Source organism: Tetrao urogallus (assembly GCF_951394365.1).
Source record: "Tetrao urogallus genome assembly, chromosome: 13".
NCBI classification, from domain to species: domain Eukaryota; kingdom Metazoa; phylum Chordata; class Aves; order Galliformes; family Phasianidae; genus Tetrao; species Tetrao urogallus.
This window is the reverse complement of record NC_136826.1, coordinates 5,162,146-5,175,307: the sequence shown is the minus strand read 5'-3', so window position 1 is coordinate 5,175,307 and position 13,162 is coordinate 5,162,146.

The window sequence follows — 13,162 nt, the reverse complement described above, 5'->3', positions numbered from 1 at the left end:
TTTTTATTTTCAGAGAATGATATGATGCTTCCTATCCAGCTTTGTTAATCATCACATTATAGCTTTCTTAATTGTCTCAATTACACTGAGCATGACAGAATACAATGGCGCCATGTGGTGAAGCTGTCTGACAGAGGATCAGCTGTCCTGGATATACAGACCATGCAGAAGACTGACAGAGACAAACATAAGAATATTTTTATCATGTCTGATTTTCTGCAAGTTCACCATCTCAGGGCTCAAGACTTGGATCCTGAAGCCCAGCAGATTTGCTGTACAGCTTGCACTAGCAGCTCAAATTCCTTGCAAGCACTTATCTTTTGATCGTCAAATAGGCAGTGAGTTTGCAAACTGGGGGGAAGTAATGAAAAACGAGACTGTCAGCAGCCAGTATGTCATGGGAGCAGCAAGGAGAGCAAGCAGTCAGTGACCTCATGTGAAAAACACATGAATGTTAATGGTGTGCAGGGTGTAACCTTTGCATAGCAGCTGTCTCACCCAGTGGCACACAGCAGTGTGATTCCAATGAACTATAAAAGCAGTGAGCGCGGCTATGGCACAGCTGTGTCCCACTCTTCCTCACAGCAGTAGGATTTGCAGCCCAACAAACACGTGCTGTCAGTAAAGAAAGCACTGATCCATGGCCACGGCTGAGGCTCAGTGCACATCACTGCTGGCCTTGTGCTGCAAGTCCTCTGACACAGAGCGATTTCGGTTGTGTGCCTGCAGCCAGGCTGTGTCCCGTGCCAACAACTCTTCGCTCTTTTCTGTAATTAGTAAATGAATTAGTAAATTAGTAAACTGAAATGTTCTTGGAGCCTTTTGAAATATTGAAGAGCTTCTAATTCAATAAGCAGACAGGCCTCAGAAAGAAATTAATGGCTTATTTCATGGACTTATTTCACCCATACCACTGATATGATTGGCATTTAACAAGCACTGACTCTTCATTCTGCCCTGAGACCCAGGTGAGTGCTGGAAGTCCACTCAGCATCCCTTCAGTCACTGTCTGTCCATCTCTACAAAAAACTTGTTTTCACTTTGCTGTGATTTGACAAGACTGTCAAATTTATCATCAGCCTTGAGATGATGTTTTCTCCTAACTCTCTAGCTCCGGGCATGGTGGCAGTGAATAATGTCATGAATAGTCAGTTTGTATTTACTTTTTCCTTGAGGAAAGGATCCTTTTAGTTGCATGAAAAAAATCTCAATATGGTTCCAAATATACCCTAAAAGAACAAAAAGCAGAAAACAAATTAACTAGGTACATAATTTTAATATATTTTTTAAAATATTTCAGAAAACTTTGGGGGTATTTGTATGGCTCTGTTCATAGTTTTTTGACTGTTTGGAATGGCCAATCATCAATGTGGTTTCTAGGAAGGATGCCCCATCCCTGAAGGCATTCAAGGCCAGGCTGGATGTGGCTCTGGGCAGCCTGGTCTGGTGGTTGGCAACCCTGCACATAGCAGGGGGGTTGAAACTAGATGATCATTGAGGTCCTTTTCAACCCAGCCCATTCTATGATTCTATGATTCTAAGGATCAAAAAAGATAGCAGCTTTTTGCAATTTGGGCTGTAAAGCCAACCAGAATGCTTCTTCCCAATCTTTCTACTTCAACGTCGTACTAACAATAATAATAATAGTATATCTGACAGCCAGCTGATAACTTGTAATAAGAAACCTATTTAAGTAATATAATCTCATTTGCTGTTCAAATATTGTTTGTAGGCGACTTTTCTTTTTTGAAATGTTTCTGCTTTTGAAATATGAGCTGACCAAATAGGTAGGTGCAGTGCAGTGGGAGGGACTGGCTCGATACCTACTAAGGACTTGCTTAATTTGGATTACACACAACTCCATGGGCATTATCCCTCATTGTAGCAGCTTAATTTGCACTTGCAAAGAATACACAGCAAACATTTCCTATTTCCTTAGAAAATGCTATTTCTGTTTGCTGGGCCTTCAGTGTATGTGCTGCATCTTGTGCTGGAGCACAATTCCATATTGCTAAGCAACACTGCTGCTTAGATTTCTTATTTCCTTCTCTTTTAAAAGCCCATAACAGCACACTTGTGTTGGCTACTTGCTGATGTGGAGGGAGTGTGCAGTGCATCCATACAGCAAGGATGGGACACCACAGGAAAGGGGTGTCAGGCAGTGGCACTTCACCATCCACAACACTTCACTTGTCTGAAATAGGAAAATGCTTGCTAACTGCCTCTCTTGAAGCTGTCACCTTCTGCTCCTTGTTGTCTCCTGCTAGTAGGAGCTAGGCTACTGCATGTGTTGGAAGCCAGAGAACAGATTTCTCAAGATATTTTTGCCATTGGCACTGTATTTCTGGCCTGAAATTATGGCTCATCAGTTCAGCGCAGCAAACCTGGAGTGACAGCGGAGTTCAGACGAGCTGCACAGTTTCCTTTTCAGTGGTGAGTTCACTCTGCTGTACATTGCCTGCAGCCTAAACATGCATGGCCACGATAAATGCATTGCCTCCAGAGCAGTATGTCTGCACAGGATCAATGCTATACCATTTTGTGCATATCTAAACTTTGTGCGATTAGAGGTCTCAGGCTTCAAGATCTCCTTTCCAGAAAAATTTTCCTTTTCCCTGCCAGGCTTTATTTTTTTGCCATTGGGATGAAAGAAGCCTTCAAACCTACCTGGCCGTGTTGTCTCAGCCCCTCACATAGTTGGTGAATGAATGTGAGACAGTGCAGTATGGAAGTGCATAGTGCTCCTCACCTGCTGTCAGATGGGGCCACTCAGCCCAACATGCATTCCCCCCTTTCCTACAGGAAAACCAACCCTTGGCAGCAGCTCCTGCCTGCAGGTGTGGGTCAGGGCAGTGCCCCAGCTGTGCCTGGGGCTGCAGCTGCACCTGCTTTGAAATCCTGCTGTTGCTGGCAGGTGGGAGGAATGTGGACCTATGAAAAACTGTTGGGTTTGTGATTAGTGGGTGATCAGCAACATCTTTTCTATGTGACTGGGGCCACGTGGTTTATAAGCCTCTCAGAAGGTTCCCTGTAGCATGAGCTAATATCTTTTAAAACTGTCATTGAATGGAAGAAAAAAATATCATACAATACTAATAGCTCATCCAGACAGCAGCAAAAATCCTCTGTAGCTTTTGCTGCTAACCAACACATTTGTACATTACTTTGGAAAGAAAACAGAGCCGTAGTTTTTGATTAAAACAACTTGGTGAACATCAGTGAAAACTGAGGTCTATATTGCCAAGTCAAATGTAAAAAGGCAGGTTTTTAGCTGGTTTAAACTAAATGGGCTCCATGTAGCTTCAGTGGACCTGCCCCAGATTTCTCTTGCTGGATTTTAGCTGTTATGTGACTTTCCCTCTCTAACCAAGATATACAACAGGCTTGCAGGGGATCGCTCTAAGAGGACACATTGCTATTCTGTACCTGTTCAGTCCCAGACTCACAGCTCCTGCAGATGCAAGCAGATCCTGCTCGGATGCTTGATATTGCTTTTTTTTGGACTCTGAAGTTAAGTTTATGGCTCACTGGTGGAATGTCTGCAGTAACGGATGGGGAATTTTTATCTCTTTCTTTATTCTGGCAAGCTGCAAGCTAAAATTTTAACACCCAGTAATTCAAGCTGAGAGCCAGTTTGCTCTCAAAATAATATTTTTGTGACAAGACAGTGGGAAGTGAATTGCATCACACGCACATGCTCCCAATAATTTTAGTACTGCAGTTAAGTAGCTAAGGAGGAATGTTGCAGAGATCCACCAAGGTAGCAAAAACCTGAACCATAGACCCCAGTGAAACACTAGTGATTTTTGTCATGCTTCCACATTTAGTTCCTCTAACACCAAGATGAATCACAGAGAAATGCCGAGAGCATTAATCACACTGCTCTATCGTTTTCAGCTATCTTTTGGCAGCGTTCTGAAAGTCACAGCTAAAAATACTGAAAACACTCCAGGCCTAATGAGAGTCGAGTTAAGAGAAAGGATTGCATGGAAACAAAAGGACTGAGAGGGAAAAGCTGTGCCTTGGCTGAGCTCACTGAGGTTCAGATGTAGGTGAGATACCAACAGGAACATTTGGTCGAGCTGAAGGTGCACCCGATCCATAAAGGAGCCAGCCAAAGCTGTGTAGATCTCAGGGACATTTTTCCCTTACTGGAACACGAATGAGCAAACTTTTGTCGCTTCAACTATGGCACAAGGGGCAGAAGCAGCCCAGAGACAGATCTCTGGCAGAGCTGTAGTGCCTGAGGTTTACTGAAGAAGCACAGGTGCCTTGAAACAAACTCAGCACTGTTTTAAACCAACTGAGGACTTAAAGAGCTCTGCATCCTCACTTCTCCCTGCTGAAGCCACAGCAGGACCCAGCCCACCCTGCAGAGTTGGGTGCTCCTTTCCCAATGGCACTCCGTGCACTGGGGCAGTGCTGTGCTAACATGAGCCCCAGGGCTGCAGGGGCCATGCATGGTAGTGCCAGACAATCACAAAGGATGGTCCTACTGTTTGACATGGCTTCTGCCACTTGTTCTCACAAAAACCTTAAAAGACTGAAAGTGAGAAAAGCATAGGAGCAGCTGACTGCAGTAATAATATGTCTTTTCCCTGCGTTTTGCAGGCTGTTGTGGAGTTGTTCCCATGTGATGGTATTTACTCACTTCAAGGTGCCGTATTTTGCTGCAACCAAGCAGGGCTGGCCAATAATCAAACCTTCATAAACTATTGCTTTTTTTCCACTTACTGTGCACTTGCTACTCGCTAGCATCCAGAAATCCATGCACACAGTGATGTTTGGAGGCCCTATAAAGCTGTCACTGCTCATTTCTTGCACGTTGCAGGGTTGCTATTTTATACTCATTGCAGGGCACAGGCTGTAATGCTGAGGGGTTAAGGTTTAAGGCTAAAAATGTGAAAATACAGGCTGTAAATACAAGCTGCACTTTACCCCACCTCAGTTACCTCCGTTCTACCTGCAGTTGCCAAATCCCACAACCAGAGCTCCTGGGCGACCACAGCTCTGCATGCCCAAGATGGAGGACACACACAGCTGCCATTATACCTATCTCAGTTAATTCAGACTGCTAAATGACAGCTGGTTTTGCAGGTAATTGGTGTTTACAGCAGGAAAACAAACGCTCCAGTGCAAATATTCCCATATCCTGAAGCTTTATTGGTGCTCTTAAAAAAGAAAGAAAGAAAGAAAGAAAGCTTAATCCCTTTGCACAGAGGCTGGGCTCCTGTAAGGCACCTTATGTAGCAACCAGCACTTCACGCGGACTGAACGCACGTGTGAACGCAGTGCCCGCGTCCGCGTGGCCCCGCCTCCACCCGGCGCATGGCCACGCCCCTTCCCGAAGCCACGCCTCCAGGGGCGGCAGCGAGCTCCTCCCTCTACCCCCCGTGGGTGCGGAGGTGCGCGTGGTGGCTCCCAGCTGTCTCTCGTTTGAGGTATCGCTCCCCGCTGCCCTCCCTGCTCCCTCTCCGCTGGCTGCGCCCGGGACCTTCCGGGTCCGCCAAGCCGCCCCTCGCTTGACGCCGTGTGCCGCAGGTGGGAGCCCGCCGAGCTGCTGCTGCTGCTGCTTCCCCACCGCTTCTCCTGCGTCCGTGTCCCGCAGCTCTCCTCCGCTCCGGCTCCACGGACTTCCTTATTTGCGTCTCGCTGTTGCCAGCAGCTGACATAGCCGCGGGGCTGCGTTTCTGGTGGGCCGCTCCCTTTGCCGACAGCTCCTGGCTGCGCCGCGCGCTGTTGCAGGAGCTGTGCCGTTTCTACTTCGTTCCCGTCTCCTTTCGTTGCTGCGTACGGCTGCCAACAGCAGCTCGCAGTGAGCTTGCCCTCCCCAGCCATGGCGCGGACGGCCCTGTCCCGGTCCGGGCTGCGGGTGATGCTGCTGGGGGCCGTGGGGCCGAGCGCTCCGTTCCCTTCTCGCTGTCTGTCTGCCTCTCCACCCTCCTTAACAGAACATCCGAGCCGCTCCACGTGAGAGCCTTACGCTGTGCTGGGTTATTTCTTGCCGGCAGCATCACGTAGTGAGGTCTGGTAGAGGGTTGTCACCGCTCATATAAAAAACTCCTAACCCTTACGGACCTTGAGCATCTTGACATAAGACAGCATTTTTCAGGTGACCTTGTTACTCTTACCTGGAAAGCTGCCTTCCTCACCTCATTGCAGGTTGTGTGGGTATTTGTGTAGCAGCACAGGTGGCAGAAATACCGTGTGTGTGTAAGAAGATGGTAACAGATGATCATATGAAGCTGATTTTATGTTTAGCGATTTAATTAAATCTGTGCAATCTGTGCTTGGATTTCTTGTTTGAATTTACCTGAACTTCTCTTGAGCTAGATTAAATGACAGATTTCCATATGCAGATTTGTGCTACTTGTGCTAAGTACATCTGTCTTACCTGCAGTCAGTGAGCTTCATGTAACTTCTCCCTATCCTCATGTCTGTGAATCACCCTTTGCTGGGAATGCATAAACACGAGATCTTTCACATAACTGTGAGCACAGACAGTAGAATCAGGTGTTTGGTTTTTTTTTCTTGTTCTGAATGACAAGAGTTTCCAAAAGTATTTCATATCCCACTCAAGTTATCCAGCTTGAGCACATAAATGGCTCCGATGACTGAATTCATGCCTGAGCCTGTGTTAGCACTGGGAAGTTGCATTATTCCTGGAAGAAAATCGGCCAATCTGTTTTTCCTCTTGCAAAAAGGCCTGTGACAGAAGGCGTAGGTGCAACTTCAGTAATGGAATTGCTCTCCCTAGAGTTCCCTTTCAGTGTCTTGTGTTCACAGAACAAACCCGGTGCACTGCAGGTGGGAGCACTGCATGTCTCTGTACTCAGCCAGGAACAGCATGACCCAGTCCAGGCCTTAGCTCAGTTTGGAAATCCAGAGATGACAGCGTGGTGTGGTGTGTGGATGGTGGATCAGATGTGGTTGTGAGCTTTATTTTTCTCTCATGATGTGGGGCTGACCTCAGAATCTGGCTGTAGCCTTTCTGTGCTTTGGTATCAGGAACTGGAATTACAGATCAGGAATTCAATTCCTGAAAGGCTGTTTTCAAAGCTTCCCTTTTCCCAGATGCTGAAAGGAATTACATTTTCTGAGTGTACCTTGTTTTAAACCATGATGAGAAGCACCCCAGTTATCTTCATTCTATTTTTTAGTTATTTCAGGCATGGCTGAGGCTTGGAATGCCACCACTGATACAGAAGGAAAAAACTACTGCATACAAACTTTCCTCAACAAGCAGTCCTGCTTTCCCATGGCTTTCAGCTTCAAACTTTGTCTCAGATCACTGAGCTCAGTAGGCAAAGGAGTACAAAGGAATTGGGCTCCACGTGTGTTTGACTTCTGAGCTCATGCCACCTTAAAGAAATAGTTGTTTTTTTCTATTTGTTTGTTTGGCAAATAGCTTCAGATTCTGAGGCTGTGCCCTCAATGCTAAGTCCCACTTGCCGGAGGAGCTGGGAGGGATAAATCACCGACTCCCCCCCAGGAGAAATGTGGGCAGTGTTGGGGTGCAGCTCTCCTGGTTTAACTGAGCCGTGCATCCCAACCCACTGCCAAGTGCCAGGTAGGCAGTGCAAACGTGGTGTTACTGGGGCATAACAGGCAGGGTCAGGACAGCAATTTATGACATGTCACACTTGAAAGCAAGCATGGGGAAATCGTGGTGAAATGAAAGCAGTGTTGAGGTTAGCAAATATTTTTGAGGGTCAAAAAAAAAAAAAAAGACAAGTTGTCACACATGGTTGCTTTGTCCTGCATCCTTAGCTGTGCCTTTTGTTTGTTGGAACTTGGCCAAAGCATGCTTTCCAGCTTTTCTGACCATTAAAAGTACACTGGTTGTGAGGATGAGTAAGAAACGAGGTCAGGGGGTTGGTTGGTCTCTGTATGTGACTGCCACCTGTGGGGTCTGGCTTTAAGCTGCTTCTGGTTTCTCACTTGCAGCTACCACATATTGGTTTGTTGTTGCATTTTCAAGCATGTCACAAATTAACGGCTAAGAAGAAGCTTTGAGGAGTATCTTTTATAGCATGAAGACTCCTAGCAGGAGCGCTGGGTTCTTCAAGGCTGCTGTCCTCCCTTGGTGGGAGGGAAGGCTGAACAACAGGTGTTTCTCTGATGGGAACGTCTGAGCAGCAGAAACGTGGAGGGGTTGTATGGGGAGCTCAACACTCGTCCCCTGTGAAGGTATGGGAATGGTGGGTTGTTGCAAACCAACAATCAGAGAACTGCAAATTCTTTCAAGACTCCTTTTGTCTCGAAGATGGAAGGGCAGGCATAGCACATACCTCAGCACAAAACTCAACACAAGCCCCTGCCTCCTCTCCACAGCCAGGTGTACTTCAGGACACTGTGTGAGCGCTTCCCTCTTGCCTCTGAGCTGAGGCTCCCAACCTATGCTGGGCTGGATGGAGCACGTCTGGCTGGGTGGCTCTTACAGCAAAGCCTCTGAAATGTTGGCATCCTCTCACAGCTGGGAGAGGATGGCAATCCTGGTTCTGTGAGGTATGAGAGGTTTGCTCGGTGTCCCAGGGGCTGTGCTTGTTTATTTGTGTTCTGGCAGTGTGCAGAATTACAGTGAACTACGTCCTGCAAGATCTGCAAATAGTTCCCACCTATGAAATAAACACAAGTCTCAAATATTTAAACTAAAACTTTGGATTGCTAGTTTAATACCACTAAGAGGCTTTATTGACCTTACAGAGCCTGAGTCACACCTCTCCTCTGATGGTACTGACTCTAAGAAATAATAGCAAAGGACCAAGAACCTCAGTCCTTTGTTTACCCTGGGTGGGATGAGTCATTTAATTAAAAATGGATAGAAGGAAGTAAATTGCATGTAATGCAAATTTCACCCGTGCAATCCTGGCTGGAGAGAGGTAGATAGTGTGGGTGATTAATCATGAAACAGTTAGGTTAGGTTGGGTAGAAGTGCACAGGGGACAGAAGTGCTCATGCAGCATTCTTCAAAAGGAAGCTTGACAGGACTTCATGTAATATTGTGCTCTCATACTTTCTCTAGAAGCACAGGGGTAAATGCAAATAAACAGAGTTCATTTCTTATGTGGTCAGTGGAGCACTTCCTCAATTATGTGTTCTCCATGTGCACAGAATAGAGGACTTTACTAATTCTTCTGCCTGCCATTGTATTGTTGCTCTCAATTGTTTATTACCAGCTGCTCTCGTGGGGTTGGGTTAAGACCTACAGCTCTGATACGTTCCTGCGTTCCTTTATCCCAAAGCACATCTTGGGGCATTCCTGATCAGTGGATATCCTTTCCTGAAGCTGCCCAGGGGGAGGAGGAAGGAAAAGGTAACAGGAAAGCAGCTGGATTCTGTCATTTCTGGAAAGTGAGGTACAGACTGAAAGCTAGGGAAACCACGCATGGCTGTGCTCTTGATGAACCGAACAGTGTTTTTATTCCTGGGATACAGGTGGGAGAAAGAAGCCATCACTTGGGGCACAGCTGCCACCCTCCCACCTGCTCGGGGGTGGAGTGACAAAGTCGGGTGTCAGGTGCAACTTTCGCTGAGTGGAGAAAGACCAGTGTCAAATGTGTGGGGAGTTGAACTTGAGTAATTTTGCTTTTTGGAGATAGCTGAAAAGAAACCAGTCTGGTATTGCCAGAATTCAGCCTTGACTGTTTGATGGTAACAGATGCATTTATGTGTGGACTGCACAACTGCCTGCTTTGTTTGGAGGCAGTCCTTATCAGCTGTCACTCAGCTGAAGGCCGCTCAGCTGCTTGGGATTTCGTTGGGTATGAACAGCAGAGCTCTTCTGTCCTTTCAGTGGGACAGCTCAGACAAAATATCATTGCAGGCAGTGCAACCGCAGCTTTTTTAGTAGAAAAGCTTTTCAGAAAGCAGTTGTATTAAATCTGTTCTCCTGGCTCACGACCACTGTGGGTCTGTGAATGACTGGGCAGCTCATAGCCATAAGCGGTGCACTGCAGAGCAAGAGGAAAAGGTGCACCTTGGAAGGGCTCTTGTGATGCCTTGCAGCAGAGCATTGCAGCAGCTAACCAAAAGGCATCATCTTGTTTTGTGACGGGAAAAAGGGAGATGTGTGTTTTCAGCCCATTCCTCCCAGAGGCCATCCTGTAGTTTGCTTTTTTTTTTTTTTTTTTAATCTCTCTGCTGATGAAGGTCAGTCAGACGTCACGTCGTTATGCTTGTGAGCACCATGATGGCCATCCTTGTTTTGGCTGTATAGTACCAATGATAATGCCACTGTGTATTCCATGGTGCTGACACCAGAAGTAAGATGGGGGGGAGAGTGGGGCTTAGCATGAGACAGGGTTGATGACTGCGTACAGGTATAGCAGTTTCGGTGCTAGGTATTTCTTCTCCTGTTCAGTACAGCAGACATTGGGATCTGTGGTGCCAGGATCACATCCATCATCATTAGTGCAATGCCATTCTTGGCTTCACCTGCCATACAAGAGTTGTCTTAACTAATAAGGGCACTGGGAAGTGTTCACACATTGTAAGGCGTAAGGAGGTTATTTCCTTATATTGTAACAGGATGTGTGATAACAAGGTATGGACAGAGGCAAGCAGCCTTTCCTGCTCACTGCTATTTTCATCAGGCTATGAATAGCCTGGTGAGATCAGTGTTATCTGTTCCGGGTTTTGTTGTGTCGTGGGCAGGGGTGTTTTCATATCTTTATTACACGGACCTCTGCTCAGCCCCAGCAATGAGGTGGATCTGCGTGATCCCATGCTGACCCAGCTGTTGAAATCAAGGTGTGAAATGCTCCATTATCAGAAGAGTGTCCTGGCTGGCTGACTGACAGGTTAAAGTTCCTAAACCTTTCCTCTTCCTTTAAATGCAAAGCAGTGTCTGGTCACAGCGATTGCTTGGCTTGCAGCGAGTGATGTTAGACTGGACAACACGTCCCAGCACTCAGTGCTTGGCATGGGTATCTAGAGGGGTGCACTGGGAAACCAGAGTAGGTTTGGGCAGCTGAGCACGGGGCTGGTGGTGAAGAGCAGAGACGTAGTTCTGTTTGGTGCTGGAGCTCAGGGAAATCTCCCAGAAATAAAATGGATATCCAGCATAACGGAGGCATCCCTCTCAGCATCTGTCTGTCCAAAAGGAGCTATTTTGTGCCCGCCAGGCTAAGCAAGCATTTAATTTTCACCCAATAAAACTGTTTGGAAGAGTGTTACCTAGAAAAACAAACAAAACTCCCCCAAATGTTACCCTTCTCTGTAATGAGAAGAAAACTAACTTGAAGATAGAGGAAGCAGTCACTCAGGTTTGTAACGTACCCTCCTTCATAACTAGCTGTTGCTGCTGCAGAAGCCTCACCTGGGAGCGGAGGCACTGTTTGTTTTACAAAGCTCACAGGGCTGCACCTGGTGGAGCAGCTCCTGCTGCCTGCGGCCCTGTGCAGCACTGCCGTGTGGGGATCCTGGCAGCTCGGGTCACGTGTGGGCATAGCTGCCAAGGGATGAGCAAACGAGCGTTGTCCAGGCTGCTTTTACTTGGTGCGCGCAGCGCTGCTATGCGCCCCGTGAGACGGTGCTGCGCTCTGCTGAAACGAGGTTGGTGTTTATTTGTTCCTTTGGGGTTGGTGCTGCTGCTGATGCTTTGCTGAAAGGAGAAAAGTACAGTCTGGGGCAGCTCGCTGCTGTTTGTATCTTGGCTATGTAAATGGGGAGTCTTAGCACCTGGACTTTCCCTGGCTGTCAGCTCCACGGAGTGCAGGACTGCTCATCGCCAGCGCACAGCTGACAACAGGAAGGCTTATTCCTTTAGTGATTACCTCTCTTAGCTTTTCTGCTGGTGCTCGGTGCTCCCCTCTGTCCTGGGGCCAGCAGGCCGCTTGCTCTGGCATTGCCCAGCTCCTCCTGCCACAGGCACGGCTCACGCTGCTTCTCTGCCAAGCTAGTGAAGGGAACAGGGGTTGCTACTGTTGAGAAGAGTCTTTTTGCACCTAAATACTGGTGGGTAGTTCTGTAGTAAGGTGAATCAGGCACGGAGAGGGGTGAGAGGAATGATGAAAGCTCCCTGAATAACACCTAGACAGGAGAAACATCAAACTCCCTTATAGATGAGAAACCACAGCAGTGACACAGGTCTGCAAAAGGAGCAGCACAGAGTAGGTAAAAGCAGAGTAAACATCACTGGATTTTTGCAATCAAATGCATGGGGATATCAAATGAAGCAAGCAGGTGTTGGGTCAAAACACAACAAGGGCACATACTTTTTCATTTCAGGCATAGTGAGTCTGTGGGGCTTTGAGAGTATCACAAATGCTTGAAATTAATGTGAGCTCTGCAAGTAATCCTGGAAATCTGCAAAATGCACAGATATTGCTCCTGTTTTAGGGAGCTGTGCCCTGTGACCTGCAGGATGCCTGGTGCGGGCTGTGTGCTGTCTTCTCCCAGCTGCATGCTGTCGTCCTCGGAGATGAGCAGTGACACGGGCCTGCAGCCTAGTCCTGTGTGGCCACTCCTCTGTTGCTAAACTGCACACAGATATTCTCTGCTCATTGAAGTATGTGCTGCTGCTTGGTGTGGTGGCCAAAAGAAACCAGAAATCAGCACAGTAGGAGATGCAGGCAGTTCTGCCCCGAAGCAGGTCATGCTTCTGCTTGTCTCTGCACCCACAGCTCTCATACTGCATAGCGTGTGTTGACCTCCTTGTGATTATCGCTTTCTCTAAAAAGCAGTTAGATGGAAGGAAGTGCTTTGCATCTGATGTTGTCCTCTGCTCAGATTCACAGTTGTCACTGGAGATGCGGTGAAACACTTGCCTGCCTTTGTGTCATGACACACAGCAGGACCTCAGGCTGTTCCCCAGCACAGGGCATCACAGTGCTGCAGCACCTGTGAGCAGCCTGCCTTTGCCCTGCATGGCTCCCAGTGGGTGCCATTAACACTGACACAGGCACTTCTCACTTTCTGGACTCTCCAGGTCAGTGTCTGCTGCCAGGAGCTGTGTCCTCAGAGGGTGAGCTGGGAACCTTCCTGTGTCAGGGGCTGCTGGGATGCAGCACCTTTCTTCCCCAGCAAGCCTGGGAGGCGCATTGCTTTTTAACTCTTGAAACAAAAGGAGTTGGCTGTTTGGGTTCTGTTAACCTTTTCCTCTCAGGTAACCGTTCCAATAAGATAAAACTTTCAAAGGGAAAAAAAAAAAAAATAACCA